The sequence below is a fragment of the Panthera pardus genome, unplaced genomic scaffold (genome assembly GCF_024362965.1).
Source record: "Panthera pardus isolate Hobbes unplaced genomic scaffold, ASM2436296v1 HiC_scaffold_25, whole genome shotgun sequence".
Lineage (NCBI taxonomy): Eukaryota > Metazoa > Chordata > Mammalia > Carnivora > Felidae > Panthera > Panthera pardus.
In genome coordinates, this window is record NW_026526821.1 from 26,506,576 (window position 1) to 26,519,320 (window position 12,745).

At 45.2% G+C, this 12,745-nt stretch overlaps 1 protein-coding gene across 1 annotated transcript in view; it reads right to left on the reverse strand.

Moving 5' to 3' along the window:
- The window catches only part of KIF3B (kinesin family member 3B), a 41,018-nt gene extending 31,803 nt beyond the window's left edge, over positions 1 to 9,215 (reverse strand). The window contains exon 1 of the mRNA XM_019458822.2: positions 9,087 to 9,215. The gene's annotated coding sequence lies outside the window, so the exon portion shown is untranslated. The remainder of the gene's footprint in view (positions 1 to 9,086) is intronic.
- Between the last annotated feature and the right edge of the window lie 3,530 nt (positions 9,216 to 12,745).

Consider the following 12,745-nt stretch of genomic DNA (forward strand, 5'->3'; position numbering starts at 1 on the left):
CATTTCCACGAACCACCTGTACTATGATTTACTCAAGGGTTTTCTTTAAATCTACTTTCTTCTAACACAAAGAAACTTTGTATCACTAGCATGAATAGAAAATCAGTATCACTTACTGTACACAGAAGGTAACTATGAAAATAAATATAAGGACACACAACAACATCACTAAATTCTAGCTAGATACTATGGCTTACCTAAGGGCTGACGGTCTGATCTCTCTTGGTTAGAAAACCAACTTAGCAAGTGTTAAGAAATAGACGGGAACCACACAAACGTTCTCCTTGAGATGGCCAGAACAAAGTTTAAAAGGGAATAACGCTAACAGCCTCATCCTAACCCATGTCATTCAATATAATTTTGGATGCTGTATGGAGTGCGACCTAAAATCTTCTCCTGTTCTACCTGGTTTAACTCTGCAGAATCTAACCCCATCTAGATCCCCCCAAATCAGAATCCCATTGTATTGAGACTTCTGATGATTTGCGTGTATACTCATGTTGGAGAAGCAAATTAATTTCTTATATTAATTATATTAATTATATGTTGGAGAAGCTCGCCCTACATGTGCCACCTCTATAGGAAACAGTTCCCAAAGTTGACGAAGCAGAATCTCCCATAAATCATAGAACTTATTTCAGTAATTGATGAGTTAAATGTTTTTTAAAAATCCCTCTCCAAAAGTCCACAGTTGTCATGATGCACTGTCCAGTTCCACAATGATACGCTTGCTCTCATACTGAGAGCTCGTGCAGTGCACAAACCTGATAATGTATGTACAGTATTTCCAGTCAATGTCACCAGCCAACAGCCTGCTCAGAGAACGGAGGGTTTACATAAGCCCGTGTTCTGGGTCTTATACAGTGGGAATTCTGTATCAAAAAGAAAATGCAGGAGAAGGAGCAAAGAAGGCTGAGAAAAACTATATGGGAATTATATCTCAATAAAGTTGTTGTTGTTTTTTTTAACACTTTTGGAGGATCCCAATAAAATTTTAAGAAGGAAAACATACGGTTCTCCTTTAGAACTCTGAAAATTCTAACCTTCCCCAAACCATCTATTTATTTATTAGAATTGCTCTCTTATTAGGCTGAGAGAGAGAAGCAAAGATGTTCATTAGAGCCCATTATGTCATTGTAAAAGTCTGGAAACAAATGCCCAATGCCAGGGAAAGTTTACTAGTTTATAACTACTAAACATGGAAACATGGTTCTGAAATATGAAATGAACATTTCCAGATGCAACATGAAAGGTAACGCTTTGAGTGTACATTTATCTAAAAACATATCTGCCAGTAGACAAGAATGCCGAAATTGAGTTAGAATACCATTTTCATAGGCAACTCCTCTCCACCAAATTGTAGTAAAATGTCTGCCTTTCCAACTTTATTTAGACATTGCCTTGTTAAAACTGTGATTTAAGGAGGCTGCCTTTGTAATTAAAATTTTTTAATTAAATAATCTAAAGAAATCATCAGAAATGCAGACAAACATTTACACAAAGATAATCATCAAGATGTTCTCTGTAGCATTATTTATAATATTTAACATTGAAACTAGCCTAAATGACAATAGGGGAAATAGGTAAGAATTGTACATCCACTAGATAAAATATATTTAGGGATATCTTTGCCTTTGGATAGTAAGATGTTACAGTGGCTAGTTTTGGGCAGTAGGACTTAAAGTGACTCTTTAAAAAAAAAAAAAATTTTTTTAATGTTTATTTATTCTTTGAGACAGAGAGAGAGAGAGAGAGAACACGAGCAGGGGAGGTGCAGAGGGAGACACAGAATCTGAAGCAGGCTCTAGGCTCTGAGCTGTCAGCACAGAACCTGATGCAGGGCTCGAACTCACGAACCACGAGATCATGACCTGAGCCAAACTCAGACGTTTAACCAACTGAGGCACCCAGACACGCCTAAAGTGAATCTTTCAAAGCATTTTTTTTTTTTTTTTTAGATTTTATTTTTAAGCAATCTCCATGCCCAGCATGGGGCCTTGAACTCATAACCCCGAGATCAAGAGTCCCATGTTCCACCGACTGAGCCGGCCAGGTGCCCCAAAGTGAATCTTAAGTTTGATCTTTTCAGGACTTTCCTCATTTTTCCTCAACAGAAATTCATTATTTTTATAAACAGGAAAAAAAATGCCATTAAAAAACGCTGCCAACTGAAGAAATAAGGAAGGAAAAACACGATATATTTCTTAGGCTAGAATCTGACTGGTTACTGCAGATCTTGCAAAACCAGTAACTATTTCCACCAAGAACAATCTTCTTGTGGTTATCTTAAGTAACCTGAGCTGATATTTTATCTTACCTGAATGGAATCTTTTGTGATTTACTAGCTAGTTTTTTTGGTGGTTTTTTTTTTTTTTTTTTTTGCTTAGGTTACTGAAATGTGTTATAAAGTAATGATTACTGCAATCCGCTACACTGCTGGAGACCATTCCAGGAGCTTCTAGTTTCCATTGACTTTATTCCCACACAACAGCCCCGAAGCAGGCAGTTCCTGGAACCTCTGCTGAAGGTGATGTGAAGGACCCCAGAGTAGGTAAGAGCATGATAATCTGCTCTAATTCCTTGTTCCCTTGGACCCGCTTCCACTTATACACCATGTTCAAATATGACAAAATGCAAGTGCTGCAAATATCCTGCCAAAAACTGTAAAAATAAAACCACACCCACCATAATGATCGCTGGTGCTCTCTAATGCAAACTCTGATTTAAATAAATCAGCATACTAGAGATAGATCTGCTTGTGTGTGAAGAGCTCAATGCCTGCAGTGTGACAAAGTGAGGAGACACAATGTGTCACCAGGACTAGTTGAGCCTTAAACAGAAACATCCCCAGCTGCAATGCAGATGTGCGAGGCTGATAAGATGAGCTGATGGCAATCAAGGATCTCTGGCGGCCCAGAAATGTGCTTTAAAAGCCCCACCCTGGAAGGCCTGGGTGAAAGCCCAGCATGAAGTCACCAAGAAAGAAAATACCACTCAACTCCATACTCATTCTTCCAGGCGGGGCTGGAAGAGCCTTGGAAAGTTGTTCCAGGTCCTTATTTTGTATATATTGAGACTGAGACTCTGAGACTGAGAGAGAGAGAGGCTGCGACTGAGAGCCAGAGAGGTTGAATTACTTGCCTCAGGTCACACAGCAAGTGGCGGAATTGCTACCAGAATCCTTGCCCCACCCCACCTGATCCCACTGCCTTTTCACACCAGAATTTCCTGTGAAATCTAAGACACCAAGAAATCTAAGATTCTACGGGCATACCTTGACCAAGAAATCTTTCTAAGACTTTAAGCTCTGAGATAAGGAGATGTTGAAAGGAAAACAATGAGGCCACAGGGCAGAGAGGGAAAACTGAGGCATCCTTTGCAGCCAGTCAGCGGGTGGTATGGGACTTTGGCTGCCCTCTTCTCGGCACAGATATTATCACCACCATCAAGAAACAGTGTAGGGTCAAATGACTCAGTACAGGCTCGCAGCTCCTACCCACATCAGCTGTTACGGCCTTGAGTGTTGGACTGTTAAGAAGTGTGAGAGGTGCTTATCTTATAAATTGCATATCTGTTTCTTGACTATGGGTCAAGTGACTGACATCCATCTCATTCAGTTAAAATAGCTCAAGGGTTCTTCCCCTGATTTCCTCAAACATTCTTTCAAGTCACTTTCTCAGCAGCATGTAACATTAGTATCACGTACAGAAGAGAACGGCTCTGGACGAGACAGCAGGGACGGACTGCCCACCTGGAAAACCCAGCGGCAGAAAGAGCAAAGGGTCCGGGGACGTTATGGGAATTTTCTGTGCCTCTGCTTTCCTCTTCTGGAAAGCGGGATTCATAACAGTACCCATGGTCAGGGTTGCTATGAGGACTGCATGAGACAACGTGGGTCAAGTACTTACAACAGTGCTCGGCTCAATGAATGTTAGCTACTCCTGTCACTTTTATTATCGTTATCACAGGCAAGCCCTAGTTTTGCCACTTAGTACCAAATAAGCGCACCTCTCAAGTTTTAACTTGCACAGGAGACACCCAGGGGTCTTGGTAAAATGCAGCCCGGTTTATTAGATCTAGGCCCAGATTCTGCACTTCTAGCAAGCTCCAGGGGACAAGGGTACTTCTGACATGAAAAACACACTCCCTGAGCTGCAAGAATCTCCCTCACCCAGCACCTACCAGGTGCCTAGCGTTACTGACAAAAACAACGACCTCTTGGCATCTCAATGCCTCGTCTGTAAACTGGGGATTGGTACATATTCCACATGACCTTCATGGACTGGCATTACTGGATAAGAACACACAGGAAAGAACATTTTAAACAGCAAACAAGGCTATACGAGTAGAGGCAGTGGGATTATGGGTCTTCTATTCACCATGTGGAACTTGCAACATCGTAAGCCTGCATTTACCAGTGCAAGTATTAGCCTAGAGGAAAAAAAGGCTCGAATTCTCTTGCTCAGAAGAGATACTCCATTCAAGGATCCTCCAGGAATTCTGGCAGAACACAACAGCTTTTCACAAGGGATTCCCAAATCAAAAGCTCTGAAACTTTAGAAATGTCATTTGAGGGCCAAGGAAAAGAACCACTTTGGCAGGGAAACTGTGGCCGTGTGAGGCCCTGACAGTGAGCTTCACTCTCTCCCAGAGCTGGCTAGCCTCCTTCCAGCCTTCATCAGCCAAGATCTCGAGTCAGGACAGCAACACCAACAGCATGAGACAGATGGGCACTGCCCTGGCAAAGCCCACGCCTGCCACTCCACTAGCCGGCAAAGAGCCAGAGTGCAAGAAAAGTAGGGCTTGCGGAAGTCCAAGGTGAGGGCTTCAGGGAGATGCATCCGTCTGCGCTCCTGCACATAATCTGGGATCTCGTCCCCACGAACTGTAAGGTATGATGTTTATACCTCTGCCCCTCCAACAGGTTCGGAGTGAACCACCGCGAATTCTTCCCCACAGGGCACCTTACCAAAAAGTCCTTTCATCATTTTAAAGGCAGATGGCACCACCCAACATCTACCTAATTGCTCAGGCCAAAAACCCAGGAATCATCCTTGATTCCTTCAGCTCTTCTCCCAACCACCATCCTGCTGGTTCTGCCTCCAAAACATATCCCCAGTCCACCCTCTTGGGCCCACCTCCACTGCTACCCCTGCAGCAGGCCTTCATCACTTCTCAACCAGTCTCCTAACTACCCTCCTGGCCGCCATGCTTATTCCCCTTAAAATCCATTGGCCACACAGAGGCCAGAATGATTTTTTAAAAAACCCAAAATCGACTACGGTCATTCCCCTTCCTAAAGACTTCACTGGCCTCCCAAGCTTTTAGAATCAAACCACAAGTGCTTACTCTAGCCTACAAGGCCCTGTAGGATCTGAGGCCTCACCCCTCCCCATCAGCCCCCCTCTCCTCTCTCTCTCTCCTTCCACCCCAACTCACCTGCTCCAGCCACTGTTGGAGCAGTTTACCCTTGCTGTTCCTTCTGCCACTTTTCCAAATGGTGGCCTTGGTTTATTTTTCTACTGCTGCCACTGGAATGTCTGCTGCATAAAGCAAGGATCTCATCCATCTCGGAACCATCGTATCTCCAGGCCAGAACAGGGCCTGACACATAACAGGGCCTGACACACAGACTGAGGCTGCATAGGGCAGCAGCACTGAACCTGGAGCAGGAAGACCCAATTCCCATGTGAAATGGGCCACTTACTGGTAGCAGGGCTTCTCTTCCCTCAGGTGCCTGGACTGCAAGATGGGGAAATTAAATCTGTAACCTACCTTCCTCACAGGGTTATTCATAAGACCAAATGAGTGAAGGCACGCTTAAGCACTTCTGTAAACCACATGGACAGCATTGTATTATTAAGTGGCACAAGAGAAGGATCTTTCTCAGGGCCCCACACACCAGTGGATTAAACGAAGCTGCTAACCGAGGCACCCAACAGAAGCCTAGGGACAAAAAAGAAGAGATCTGAACAAGCAGCTTTACTCTGCAGTAGGGCTAAACACGAGTCATGAATTCATTTAAAGAAGTCAAATGATTTCAAAAGCTAGTAACCTACAAACTACGTTCTGAGGTCCTTGAAGTATATGGCATCGGGACTGATTTTGGTTTTTTTTTTTTAATTTTTAAAATGTTTATTTTGAGAGAGACTGTATGGGAGTGCAAGCAGGGGAGGGAGAGAGAGAAAGAGAGAGAGAGAGAGAGAGAGAGAGAGAATCCCAAGCAAGCTCCATGCTGCCAGCACAGAGCCCAGAGCAGGGCTTGAACTCACAGACTGTGAGATCGTGACCTGAGCCGAAATCAAGAGTTGGATGCTTAACTGACTGAGCCACCCGGACACCCCAGGACTGATTTCCACATCTTCTATTGTGCTTGGCACAGAGGGATTTAGTACACATTTACTCAATTGGGAGTTGACATCCTACCACCGGCTTTCATCTCTCTTTGTAACCCATTCTGGCAGGGGATTGCACGTTCCTGGAGCGACCCTATAATAATACTGACATTAATATTCTACCGTGACAACTACTGTTCCCAGCTTGCAGTGACCTTCTGAAGTTGACAAGCCTGGTAGTATGCACATACTTCAATTTATTCACTCACCAATCATAAACAGGATATAAAGTATATAATTATAATATGTAGTATAGGTGAAGCCCAAATAATGAGAGCTAACATTTATCAAACAGGCCACGCACTTTAACGTATTAGGCTCCAACGAATCCTCACAACAGCCATACATGGTTGATACTTTCATTATCCCCCTTTTACAGGTGGGGAAACTGCAGCACAGAGATGGAAGTAAATTGCTCAGTGGCACGCAGCTTGGAGGTGGCAGAGCTGAGATTGAACCCAGACAGCCTGATTCCATGCTTTTAAAACCAGCAGCTTGCAAGGAGAGTTGCACAAGAACACTGAAAGGGCCTTCAGATACTATCTAGCCTACTTCTTTCATTTTAAAGAGGAGGGAACTGAAGGACAGAGAAGTCGCCTTTTAAACAGTACAGCTCTAGGGGCGCCTGGGTGGCTCAGTCAGTTGAGCGTCTGACTTCAGCTCAGGTCATGATCTCATGGTTCATGGGTTTGAGCTCCGCGTTGGGCTATGTGCTGACAGCTCGGAGCCTGGAGCCTGCTTCGGATTCTGTGTCTCCCTCTCCCTCTCTTTCTCTCTGCACCTCCCCCACTTGCACTCTGTCTCTGTCTCTCTCAAAAATAAATAAACATTAAAAATTTTAAAACAATTCCAGCTTGGGGCGCCTGGGTGGCTCAGTCGGTTAAGCAGCTGACTTAGGCTCAGGTCATGATCTCGTGGTCCATGAGTTCAAGCCCTGCGTCGGGCTCTGTGCTGACAGCTCAGAGCCTGGAGCCTGTTTCAGATTCTGTGTCTCCCTCTTTCTGACCCTCCCCCGTTCATGCCCTGTCTTTCTCTGTCTCAAAAATAAATAAAGGTTAAAAAAATTAAAAAAAAAAATTCCAGCTCTTTTTTGAGGTCCACACTTTGGATGGTATCTATTTAATTTTTTTAATGTTTATTTATTTGCCGGGGTGGGGGAGGCAGACTGAGAGGGAGAGAGAATCCTAAGGAGGCTCCATGCTGTTAGCACAGAGCCTGACATGAGGCTCGATCTCACAAACGGTGAGATCATGATCTGAGCCACAATCAAGAGTCAGATGCTTCACGGACTAAGTACCCAAACGTCCCTGGAAGGCATCTATTTAAATGAAGTTTTATGTAAGATCTTATCTCCTCACCACTGGAAGAAAAGCCTCTAACCGTAGAAATCAGAAGAAACAAAAGAATACTCTGTGGCTTTGTAACAGTTATGGTTGAGAAAGCAGAGACATCAGGGTACAGGGGAGAAAATACAGGATTCACCTGGAAATGTGTCCAGCTCCACCACTTAACAGGTGTAAGATTCCCAGGCAAGTCATTCCCTTTTCTGAGCCTCAGCCCCATCTGTGAAATAGGGATTAGGTCACCACCTACCTGGCAAAGCCTCCGTGAAAATTAAATGAGATAATGAACCTGAAAAGTGCTTCTTAATCATACACTTGCAAATAGCTACTAAGCTTTAAGCACGTCCCAAAAGACATAAGATATCTTTTTGCTCTGGACGGGCCAACAGGGTCCAAGTATTTGAAAATGACAGCTAACCTCAGCCATCTACAAGGACTTGACCTCTGGGTTTCCACCCCCAGGGCTACCTGTGCAGGTCCACACCACCTTCCCTGCTCTGCACAGCGTGGAGAAGTAAAACTGGGGGCGGGGGGTGGGGTGGTGTCACCAGGGAAGGAGTACACATACAGGCTGGCGCTCTACACACCTAAATCCCACCAGTCTCAAAGTCACCTCCTGGAAGCCTTGCCCACACCACCCCACATGCCTCCTAATGGCTTGTGGGACACTTACTATGTGCCAAGCTACTTGACAAATACTCTGTTTCACTGGCTTCCCACAGAGGTTCATTAACCCATTTTACAGAAAATGAAGGCTCAGAGATCAACTTGCCCAAGACGAGGCCAAACAATCACCAAATGGAGATGCGGGGTCTCCAACGCAGACACTCTCCATTTAAAACTGGACTCTTGGTGCCCATGTCAGGGGGCCCTAAGAATTCTCCCTCGCCCCATTTAGGGCACTTTCAACGTACCCACCTCATCCTCTTAAGCACTCTGAGCAGCAAGTGTTAGGAGACCCCTGGACAAACACTCGGCTGCAGCCTGAGAGGGAAAGGGACTGGCCCAAGGTCATACAGTGAACCGGGGCAGCGGTCGAGGTTCGGTCCCCAGGCTCTCGCTCCCCTGCCTCTCTCCAGTGCGGGGTCCCTGACCGCGGCCCCAGACGCCCCCGGGTGGCCCCCGGCCCCTGGCGGCCAGGTCTGAGGGTCAGGCCGCGCCTCCGCCCGAAGGAGGAGGGGCGAGGCCGCCCGGACGGCCGGAGGATGCCCGGGAGTCAGGGCAGAGGATGCTCCCGCTCGCCAAGCAGCAGAGCCAGGCGGCGGCGCCGGCGCGGGCCTCCGGGCGGATCGCGGGCGGCGGGCGCGACGGACCTGCCCCGGTGGCGCCCGGGCCCCTCCCGACTCACCTGAGGCGCGAGCCGACAGCGGGCGGCGGCGGCGGCGGCGGCGGCGGGGGCGGCGGCAAGCCCCGGGCTCAGCCATTCCCCGCTGCCCCGGATGGGGAGAGATGGTCGCCGCTCACTTCCTTAGCAACCCGGCTCGGCGACCCACTTCCTTGGCAACCGGTGTCAATTTCAATAACTTTATTGGGACCCGAGCGGTGGACAGGGAAGCCGGCGGGGCGGGGCACAGTACGGGCGCTTAGCAGGTACTTCACGCGCCTCTGTCCTTTCATCCACGGAAGAGGTGTGGGACGTGGCCTGACCCCACCTGCCGGCCTCTCGTGCCTCAGTTTCCCCAAATGTAAGATGGAACTCACTGCCTCGGGCTCACCATGCGATTTCAGCCGCCGCTTGACCTTTCCTAAAGCGCTTTCACGTCCATTATCTGGCTTGGGTCCCCAAACCGCTACTGAGACTGCTCCCACTTAGGGTCACGCACTCAAGCCAAAAAAAAAACCTTAGGAATCATTCATTTCTCTCCCCTCGCCTTCACGCCCTCACATGCGCTCAGTCACCGTATCTCTTAGTCTACCTCTCAAATATTTCTCCTGTCTCTCCAACTTTTTCCATCTTCAGTACCGCCGCACCATGCCAGGCGGGTCTCCCCTCCCCTCTAGATTGCCTGAAACGTCTGCTTTTACTCCTGTCCAGCCCTGCTCTGCCAAGCCATTTTTCCCCAAGGCTGCCAGAGTGATCACTTCAAAAGGTAAAACAGGGGCTCCTGGCTGGCTCAGTAGGTAAAACATGCAACTCTTGGTACCTGGGCAGTGAGTTCAAGACCCACGTTGGGCATGGAGCCTATAAATAAATAAACAAATAAATAGTAAACTAAATCATGTCATGTTCCTGGCTTAACATTCTTTGATGGAATTCTCACTGGTCTCAGAATCGAATCCAAAATCCCTACAAAACTGCTAAAAGTCTGTTCCAGCCACATTGGTTTAGAAGGCCAGATTCCAGCACCCCTCACAGTGCTCCCCACACACACAGTAAGAATCCATGTGCCATCCCCACTAAACAGAAGCTCCATGAGAGCAGAGTCTCTATTTGCCACTACAGCTGCCATGCCTAAAATCCTGTCTGGTCTATAGTAGGTGCTCAGTAAATATGTGTTGAGTGCTGCATGAATGCTCTGAGATGCTCTTCCTCATCCCACACCCTATTTTTGCCTACGGTAGCAGGTATTGCTACTTGCCCCCCAGAACTTTTTTCCTTGCTTCTGAACTAGACTACATTTCTCAGCCTTCCTTGCAGGTAAGACCAATTTCCGGCCAATTGAATATGATGTGTACATTCTCAGGCGTGACCCATAAAAACCTCCCATACACTGTTCACACTGTCTCTGCTTTAAAGTGAAGGACTCCACTCTACACCTGGAACAAGTATAGGATTGTATGTTAACTAACTGGAATTAGAGTAAAAGCTTAGGGGCACCTGGGTGGCTCAGTTGGTTAAACCTCCAGCGTGGGCTCGGGTCATGACCTTGCACTTCGTGGATTCCAGCCCCGGGTTGGGCTCTGGTCTGACAGCTCACAGAGCCTGGAGCCTGCTTCAGATTCTGTGTCTCCCTCTCTCTCTGTTTCTCCCCTGCTTGCTCTCTCTCTCTCTCTCTCAAAAATAAATAAACATTTTAAAAAATAAAAATAAATAAAAGCTTAAAAAAAAAGTGAAGGACTCCAAGGCTTAGGAGATGAGTGAGCTGCAAAATGGAAGGAACTCCTTAAAAACCACTGGGGGCGCCTGGGAGTCTCAGTCACTTAAACGTCCAACTCTTGATTTGAGCTCTGGTTGTGACCTCATGGATTTGAGTTTGAGCCAGGATCGCCTCCCTGCTGACACTGCGGAGCCTGCTTGGGATTCTCTTTCTCTCCCTCTCTGTCTGTGATTCCCCTGCTCGAACTCTTTCAAAATAAATAAATAAATAAATAAAATAATTTAAAAAAAAAAAGGGCAGCTGGCCAGGAAGCCAGCCAACCTCCATCACTTAAGGTGGACAAGAAAATAAATGTTTGTTGGATTCAGTGATTGAGATGTGGAGGCTTTTGTCACCGTAGTTAGCTGGTCCCAACTAAGATACCTAACTCTGAATCACCCTCTGGGTCCCAGTTTACTTCTCTCCTGTTTACCTAGCCTACTATCCTACCCACCGTTATTCAATACAGTAAAGTCAGTAAATCATGTTTACCCTATAAGGACTACAAATGCTATTTTCTACTGAATCAAATCATGTGTTTGTGTTTCACTGTGTTTATGTTTCATTTCTTCTATATCTTTTGTATTTTCTGAGGTTAAAATTGCCTTGATTTTTTTTCTTTTTCATTAATATTCTTTATAGCTATTGTTATTTCCTAATAGGGTCAATAAATCAGGTAAATGCTTAGAATTGAATTTTCCAGATGCTTAAATACAACAAAAAGTCCATGAGTTTTGTTTTGTTTTGTTTTCTCCTGAAGACCTCAGCTCCAATCTAGACTGGTGCTCTCCAAACCTAATGCAGAACTGTCATACTTGGACCTTCCTACGTCTTTCTCCTAGATTGGACTCCCTGTTCCCTGGACCCAGTGTCTTCTGGTTCATGGATTTACTCCCTCATTTCTGTGTAGCACATCTTTCAGTATGGAAGGGTACATAGAAACAAATATGTTTAGCCCTTGTATACCTAAATATGTCCTTATGCTATTCTCACACTTGATTAATAGTTTAGCAGAGTATAGAAATCTAGGTTGACAAGTATTTTCTCTTGGAATTTTTAAGGCATTACATGACTATCTTTTGGTATCTACATTTAAGACCCCTGACACTGTTCTGAATCCTGTTCCTTTGTCTATGACTAATTCTTTTTTTAATCTTTGGAAGCTTTTAAGCTGTTCTCTTTATCTCTAACATTATAATATTTGATAACTCCCCTCAGTGAGTGATTTTCCTCATTGTTGTGTTAGCTGGGTCCTTTCCATCTGGAGACTTGTATCTCTTTGTTCTGGGAAATTTTCTTGTATTATTTCTTTGATAATTTTCTCCTCCCTATTTTTTCCCCTCTTTTTTCTCTTTCTGGAAATTTTCTTAGAAGTTGAACCTCATAGACTGAGCCCTTAATTTTTTCTCATTGTTTTTCTCTTATTTTCCCTCTTTTGGGCTTTTGTCTTGTTCTGTTTTGTTCTACTCTCTGGGAGATTTCCTCAACTTTAGCATTCATCCTTTCTATGGAAGGATTCTGGACTTCTCTTTCAGTCATCAATACTTCCTTCTGCAAACTCTAGGTTATAACTCCCTCCCTGTTAAGTTGGTTACTACTTGCCCTTCTGTCTCTGTCTGCAAAAAGTTTGCTGAAGTTTCTGGAGCATTAATATCTCCCTCCTGTACCATTAGCATTGTGAGCTTATGATTTCTTTTATTCCTTATTATCGGATGAGTGGGGTTCATATAAGTATCATCAATCCATCATATTTAACTGGGTGTCCTTTTTGCTTTATAATTTTCAAAAACAAACAGGTGGATAAAAGGGTATGAACAGACATTTCCAAAAAAAAGGAATAGAAAACATGGCTTTAAACATATGAAAAGATGCTTCTGCTCACTCATATTGAAGAAAATGAAATTTTCAACAACCATAAGATTTTGTTTTC